General features: G+C 39.0%; 1 long non-coding RNA gene across 1 annotated transcript; it reads left to right on the plus strand.

Annotated features, from left to right (window-relative positions):
* The first annotated feature begins 799 nt into the window (after positions 1 to 799).
* Positions 800 to 7,475, plus strand: LOC121072446. Its single transcript, XR_005821215.1, has 3 exons — positions 800 to 968; positions 1,090 to 1,192; positions 7,294 to 7,475. It is a non-coding gene; the product is annotated as an uncharacterized LOC121072446 (long non-coding RNA).
* Positions 7,476 to 8,591: the final 1,116 nt, after the last annotated feature.

Raw genomic sequence — 8,591 nt, forward strand, 5'->3', positions numbered from 1 at the left:
TAACCACTGCCTGTTGTCCCCATCTCAGACCAGCTTGTGTTCTCAAATACTTCCTATAGAACATTAGATATTGGCTGCTTCTACTGGACAGAAATACATAGCAGAAAAATGCATGTCCCTAAGTTTCCCAATTCACCATAAAATTAATCTTTTTTTTTCTGCAGGTAAATTCAGGCACTGCAACTCTCACTCAAAAAGTTTTCTCCAACTCGTAGAGAGAAAGTAATGAAGAATAGTAGAGAAAGGGGAAAACATACAGATTAAAGTATGTGTTATTGACCTAGTTTTACTGTATGTTTATCTGCATCCAAACCAATGTAATTAAGGCAACAGGATGGAGAAGGACTGAGGTAAGGTTACAGAAACAGTGGTCGGGAAGGTGTTCAATTCTAAGGACATTGCTGGAAGCATGAAAGCATAGCAGCATGACAGGCAGGAGAAAGAAGGGATCATGCAGGCTAATATTGCAGGGACATAGAGGAAACAGTAGGCTATGAAGTCAGCAGTAAACACTGAAAAAGCAATCCTGAGCCCCATTAAAAAGAAGCTGGGACTTGACATAGGCAAAACAATGGTGAGGAAGCCAAGTCTTTGAAACAATACTGGAAAATAATATTTTTGGCATTAGAGACAAGTGAGCTTTTTGCCGCCCTAGTTTTAACTAGTTGTACTTCATATCATACCCTGCCTGCCATTAGTGGGCTTGTAGATGAAAAATGCAGCTCATGCTCTTTGTGTGAATCCAATCCGAAGCGGACATTATAGCAGCATTTCCTGTATTTTGAACAGAATAGAATCCCTGGTTAAATGGAGTGAGAAACGCAGACATTGTCCATACTGCAATCCTTGCGATGTGAGAAGAGGAAACAGGTTTAGCACCAATTTAAACATCCCAAGACACTGCTATGGCAAGTCTGCAGTCCTGGTCAATGGGAGGTTTTTGTTCATTCGATGTCATGAATTGCAGTGTAAGTAAGTGCAGTAAATTAAGCTCTTATGAAGTCTTCAGTTAATTCAGCTTCTGTACTTATTTGTTGGAGATTGTCTCAATTTCTGATATTTCTTTTTCACTTCCATCTCTACCTGCAGTGCCTCAGGATGTCTTCTGTGCTGCTGCTTTTCTTGAGACTCATAGCATCGCCTGGAGCCTGCTGAGACTTCCTCCAAAAGAGGCAGCAAGGAGAACTCACTGGTATGCTCTTTCGGTTACTACACTCAAATACCTGATTCTTGTCTGCTTTTTCCATAAATAATTTTTAAAGGGGGGGGGGGTGGTGGTGGTGCATATGTTTATTAATTGAACTCAGATCCCACCTGGCTCAATTATAATGTGCAACCTCTGTGATGCACAACACACTGCAACATTTTGACAGAACTCTTGTTGTCGAGGTGTTTGTCTCTAAACCAAGTAACAACATGACCTTCTCCTGTTATATCATCTGTGTGAATGCAAATTGTATTTTACCAGTGCACCAAAATTTTGAAGCTAACAAACCTTCTTTGAGCAGTGTACTGTAACTTCTTTTGCATAATTAAACCAGAACCCCCCTTCTGGACAGGTTCACTCAGCTTTGCCTTCCCTTGAGTAATACACCTTCAGACCAGTGCCTTGTTTTGATGTATTACAATGATAGACTGAAGAGTTCATGTAATACATCATCACAGTCAGCTGTTGCTCGACGCCAAGGATTGAGAGACTGAGCCAGCTGTTTTTCTGATGTGTTCTGGTAATGCATCACCGGCCTATGGAAACTGATAATGTATTACTTCAAAATGACACTACCCAGAAAAGAAAGAGTCCAGAGGTGCAGACTCTGTATAATGAGGCATTCCAAGTACTAAACAGGGCTGCAAACTCCTGGAAAAAGATGTTGGTAATAAATCAGCTTTCTACAGTATTACATTAGCAGTGTGGCTAGACAGGTACACACAGACACTGTTGTGTGTAATCTGATTTCCAGTGCCTCTTTGTGATTCTGCTTTTGTGCAGATCAAAGATAACCCTAGCAGCAGTTTTACCTTCACTTCTCTTACAACCAAACAATTCACAATGCAAGCGACCCAGAACAAGAGACAGGGCAGAGTTATACTGTCTCAAGAAATTCAGTGAGTTGGGATTCTTCCTCAGTTTGGAGCACTGTTAGAGCCACTCAGATGCCACTTTTTCAGTAAACTGAGCCTATCTGCAGCAATGCCAGTGCTCTTTGCCTTTGCCCTTGACAGGATTATTATATCCCACAGGTGCAAAATAAGCTGGCCCAGCTGCAGTTGTGACTGACTTTTCCTGCAGGTTGACTGAAGGGGAGGAAGACTCCTTTGGCAGTCTCTTCATCCCCTCTCTGTTCCTTTTCCTCTGCCAAAGAGTCAAGCCAAGCAATAACTGGTCCCCAGTTATTCTCAATTAAAAAGAAAATTATCGGAACAGGTAGCAATTCTGAACATGTCTGCCTATAAAACTCTATCTCCCTGATAAAACAGGTTTGTGTATGCGTAAAAATAACATTTGCTGTGAATTTACTTTTAGCCTCAGGTCCATCAGCCACTTCACTGCCTTGGCATGTATGACTGTTAATGAAGTAAGCATCAAGTTCCAGCAGAATAAAATCACTTTCACTAAACAACACTCAAGAGCTTTCTGTAACAAATGAAAATCTATCAAACTCTGCTTGGGAGTAAGAGAAAGAATTGTAAAGACAAAAGCTAAGAATTTTTTTTTTTTTTTAAAGCTGTGAAGTACATTTCTACCAGTAGCTCTTCCAAATACTTCTGTTTGTTTTTTGTTTCTTTTTGTTTCTTGTCGTTGTCTTTGTAGAGTGCTCTATAACTTTATGTGTAAACCTCATTATATCAGTGGCAACTCCTGAAAATAAACAGATCCTGCCCTCAAACTTTACTCTCTAGTTATGGGAGGTTTACACGGCAAACAAAGGCTAAGTATATTTTCCTCAATGTAAGTATGCTTTTCTGTCCGTAGTCAGACATTATAAATCATGGTACTACAAGACATTAAATATAAAGACATTAAATATAGTTTTGTGGCATGAGATTCAGAGTCAAAAACATTCCAACCTCATTTACAGCATGGTCAATAACAGTAAAACTCACACTGCTGGCTCAAATGTAATCAAATATTTCTGAGAGACACTTTCCCTGGCAGGCTTTATATTGGATCATGTAGTTCACAGCCTATCCTTTCACAGACGCCATAAGGACAGCATAAATATTGTGTCAAGTACTATGACTTACCCAGCAGAAGCATGGTTGTGTGCTCAGATCTCATCCCTTGCCAGTTCCCTTCATCCTCAGTACTCCAAAGAGCTGAGTATTATCAACCCCTGCCTTTTCATCTTAAAGCCAATGCATAGCACTTTGCAAGGGCAAATTCCAGTGAGTAACATCTGTAATTTATTTCCTGCAGTTGATTGTGGGTATAAAATTCCAAGTGCAAATGATCTCAGTAACCCACCAAAGATTTCTCCGTTATAAAAAAGAAACACGAGATTTTTCTGTTCTTGCTTTTTTCAGACCACCTCATTTCATCCCCAAGATTATATACATGATTGGCAATCAACCTTGAAGCGTCACAGAAACATTTTACTCAGTCTTGGCTGCTTGTCTTTTATTTTACTCTTATTTTTAAGATATTTTTGCTTTTTCTTTAAACATTCTGGCTAAAGCGTATATAGAACAAAAGATCACATATTGGGAGTTTGGCTTTCATGGGACACATGGGAGTGTCAGGTGTACATTCCCTCTTTGACACCATTTTGTCACAGTTAAGTGATGATCATTAATATCTCCTTGAATGAGACTTCATGGAAATTGTAGTTCAGAACATGCGAGCAGCTCATTTATGGTCTAAGAAGTGTTGCCCTGAGACAGTAGTTGACTGACACTCAACCATTTTCGTAAAATGCAACTTACCTGCTACTATTAGACACTGAGATTTGACTTTCTCTTTTCATTTTTGGCACACAACAAACGTCCCAGCTCTATTCTATGCATGGATAATCACAAAATTTGTATTTAACTCTCGTTACAAACTTGGACCATAAGACAAGTTTCTAATCGAAATAATTGTTTAAGATTATTACAGTGATAATTATTGCACTGATAATAACAATTTTCATCTGACAATACATTAGCTCCATATGGAGATAAACTGCAAGGCCAATGGATTTATTATGATAACAAAATGGAATACTGTTAACTGACTGTAATTTTTCCATCCATGCACAAAGAAATCTCCCATTGATTTCATTGTCTTTTGACTGAGTGCTAGTAAGAGTTTCCTCTCCATATACATATATAACCAGATTGAATCCTAAGTTAGTTTGATATCTTTATTGTTGTTATTATGCAATTGTCTAAACAAGTACAAAAAGTGTGTACCTTTTCTTAGCACTGTAAGAGTAGCGCTTCTGGCTTTGAAAATGCCTTTTAGAAATAACAAACTGCAAGACAACTGTGAATCTATTAGGATTTTACAGGATAGATAAATAAATGGGAGCAACAAGTCCTTACATAACTACTATTTCCTGTATGCAGCAACCCAGAAGAGATGGCTGTATGTCCATGAGATGGCTCTGTGTCCATGATCTGCCACCGTTAAACCAAAGTCTTTGCTACTGGTGATGCAAACTGGCTATTACAGCTCCAGCCTTTGATTATCATTTTGGGCTGTATCAACTAATGTCTTTTATCCCTGAGTTTTACTCTCGTTCTGAAAAGTATCCAAGGACACTTGGTCAAAAGAAGGATTTTTCACAGTGATATGTTTTTGTAGGGAGGCAAATGTACAGAACTGAATTGTTAAAAATCTTCAGCCAAACTGTCTTCAAAGAGCTTTGCATCAGACCATAACCCTTTACTTAGCAGACCAAAAACTGTTAAAAAGCCTTAAGGTTTTGTTTAGTTCATCTGCTTCATCTCTTTCCTGAGGTTTTAAGCTGTGTGTTTATCCCTGTGCTGTTTTTCTTACTTGTCTTTAGACCATATCTTTTTAAAAAATTAAATAATCCAGATCGAGAACACTATAAAATTCTTCAGACGTTTTGAAAATTGTAATGGACGTTTATTTGCTAAAAAGTACATTTGACACCACAAGAGTAACATTAATATGCAAATCAGTGGACTATAAAATTCGTTTTGGTGCCTCCAGGGCTGTATTTTTATAAATACAGAAACGTAATTATGCATCCTCCAGAGAACTAAAAATAATTATACAAATTTATAACAAAGCCCAAGGCAGTATCTCCTTTTAACTGTCTGTTTTTAATATCATTTAAATCTTGTTAAAACTTAATTACCAATTCTCTTCTGTAATAATTTAGGTGGAAGATCTGAGGTCTAAGATCTAAGCTTGCTGTTTGAGAGAGAGAACTTCTTCAGAGAAACAAAGACACCAAGGCACAGATTGACAAAATAGGACAGTGCACAGAAAAACGTGGTAAAGGAAATGCCACTGTAGATGATGATGATAATACGTATATTTATTAACATCCACGTGAAGTGAAACTGAGCTATGTCTTTTATGATGGTAATATAAGTACACCAGCATATGTATACACCTAAATATACATATACACAAATATGTGTACATGTATGTGGTAATTTATTCATTCATACTGATGTAGCTCAAGCTGGTATCCACCCAGAGGGTACTCGAGGGACCAGTGCTTTCATTCTCAGTCCCTGTTTCCCAGCTGTTCTCAGTCTGGAAGGTGATGGCTGCTCGGGGCAGCTGTAAAAGTGAGTAGCTCTAAATTCAAAGCTGGCTTGGCCACAAAGTTTAGACAATGTTTGGTGTGGGCACGTTTAATGTTTTTCTACTGTTTGAATGCTAATAGATCCATGCTTATTTTTAAGGCTACATTCCAGAACAAGATAATCAATTCTCCATAACTGTTAGAAACAGGTACAGTGGCAACTGTATGTTTGAATTACAGGCATGAGGTCAGGGGGAGGGCCTTGGCTTTGTACCCCCAGTAAAGCACCTGGTAAGCAATGTAAAGCAAATGTTGCATAGTCAAAACCTATTTCTTTAGACTGATTTACTGAAGATTCTCCACCCATACTGTTGTATTTGTCTGTCCAAAGACCCCAGCAATGTCATCTCTCTTTGCATTAAAGGTAAGGCACAGAGTAGAGCATATGGCTTCTCTGCCTTGAGGTTCCACCTTCCCACCCATCTCCCCGCAGGTTTGCCTTTGCTGCCAAGATGAGGAATCTAGAAAACAGGGTAGCTTCTTGACTTCCTCCATCAGTGATAAAGGCCCCATCAACATGGAGACTGCTGCCTCGGGTCTTGTCTTTGTGTCATGTTTGCCAACCAGTGTTTAGTAACAAGTGTCACTGTCTGGTCCTCTGCTTTGAGCTAGAACACATTTCTGTTAGCCTCCACATCCAACTGAAAGCAGCTTTGCGTTGATTTAATTCACCCCTTTTAGTATGACCATACTCACAATGAAGGATGTGCATCCAAACTTCCAGCTATTGCACAATTGCCACTGGGCATAAATTCAAGTGATTTGGCAGAGTGTCTGGTTGGGAACCAATTCTGCTTCATTCTATCCAGTGCATGCATTCCTTTTGATTGAAATGCCAGACGTTTGTTAGAATTACTGATGCTGGTGACAGCCATCTTCATAGCACTTCTCCATGCTTTCAGATTGTGTATTCATCGAGTGTTAATGGAAATAAGAGATGCAAAATATTAGAGAATGCAGTATGTTACAGATTTCACATACTTGCCTTATTGAATTAACAAATAACCTGTTCATTTGCAAATATATAAATTCATCATATTTGTGACTGACACTTTGTATGCCTCAATTTTTTCTAGAGTGTTAACACTTAAATTTTAGGATGCCAAAATTATGTTTTTATTTAACCACATAGACTACTCACAAATCTTGTAGCTTTCCTGTAGGAATGGTATCCTTCAGAGCTAGAAGTATGGAATATATAATAAGCTTATTTAATTTGTAAAACCTTGAAATTTAAATCAAGTGTTAAATAGGCTGTCATTTGCACCTGTGCAATTGAATTTGAAGTTGAGGGGTTTCCTGAGCTGGACTAGGTTGTAAATAGGTTAGTTTCATTGGGCTGTGAATACATTTGCTTCCAGTCATTGTTTGCCATGCAGCATGACCACAGTAGGTGTGAAAATGGAGGTGTGAAACTTTCCAGGGTGTTGCTAGTCAGGCAGAAATTGCCAAACAGCAACAAGAGTCTGAACACGACTTTGCCTAAACTGACCCTGCTCTTAATTTGATTTTTTTTTTCCCACAGGTTGTGAGTTCTGGATCTATACTTCTTACAACTGAGCTTTGTAGTTTTCTCGTCAGGCTTCAGGTAAACCTGACAGAATTGAGAACTGTCCTGAATTACTCAAGTTGTAACCAACGTGAGACAGCAGCATGGGGCCTTGTGGGGCCAGGGGAATAAGTCCAGAGGACTGAGGCTGCAAAACTGCAAAGATATACCTGGAGAAGGTAATTGAAAAATTGGTGTGAGCACATTTAAGAAATCTGATTTATTTGAACGGTACAAATAAATGAGATTTTATTGCTAGGCATAGGTTTTCTAGTGACATTTCAAGAAAATATCAAAGATCACAGAAATGGCAGGAGCTTGTAAAATTCCAAAAGTGTTCTCAAGTTAATTGCAAGCCCCTTTGCCACTTTATTTCTGCAAAATGTGACATATTTAAACATTGCCAAAGAATATGCTTCTTAAATGTCAGTATGTTTTTAGGAAACATAAAGACTCCAAGATGTATGACAAAAACTAAGATTCCCCAGATGAGTGCTGCAGAAAATCTTTCTCCTAAGAAGCCTGAGAAATTTCAGTCTGATACGTACTATTAATGCAATTCTGTGACAGCTCTTGAGGGCTGTCATTATCAGACTTGTTCCAACTGGACAATGTCAGACAACCCCAGGCAGGCAGTCATAGGAGGAGGCACTAACACCTAGTCAGCACGTACGCTGTTCTTGCTGTGCCTTGGAGGCTACAATTCACAAATAATGTCCATGTGTGAAAGGGGGAAAAAAAGCTCCTGTTTGCTCTGCTTGAGGCTTGGGAAATATTAACTTTCAGCATTCTGCTGAGCAGCGGGTGACAGCAGTGCTGACATCCCAAAGAGGTAGGTAGTGGGAGGTGTGTAGCATGCCTGTTTACATTGCCTCATCTCCTTCGTGCTGGATTCCTCTGTGGCACATCCAGTCCATTGGTCACCAAAAAATAAGATATAGTGACCAAGAGGAAGTTGCTTCAAGGGAAGGATTAATTTCATACCATGTAAGAAAGATGGCTATTGATACTGCATGAGGGGAACACTTATCATGCTGATGAATTTCATGTAGCTGATAGTGTCAGGCACAAAATGTTTAGTTTCGGCATTGCATCCTTTGCAACTCTTAAAGCTCTGAGGTCCAGTTGGATGGCATGAGTAGGTGGAATCCTACCTACTCTGTATCAGGTCCCACTCCTCAGTCAGTCTGTAGCATCTCTGATGAGACACAAATTAGAGTAAGGCCCCAAAGCCTTACAGTTTATATATATATGTCAATAACTGCTAATTGTGG

Source organism: Cygnus olor, chromosome 6 (genome assembly GCF_009769625.2).
Source record: "Cygnus olor isolate bCygOlo1 chromosome 6, bCygOlo1.pri.v2, whole genome shotgun sequence".
In the NCBI taxonomy this organism is placed as follows: Eukaryota; Metazoa; Chordata; class Aves; order Anseriformes; family Anatidae; genus Cygnus; species Cygnus olor.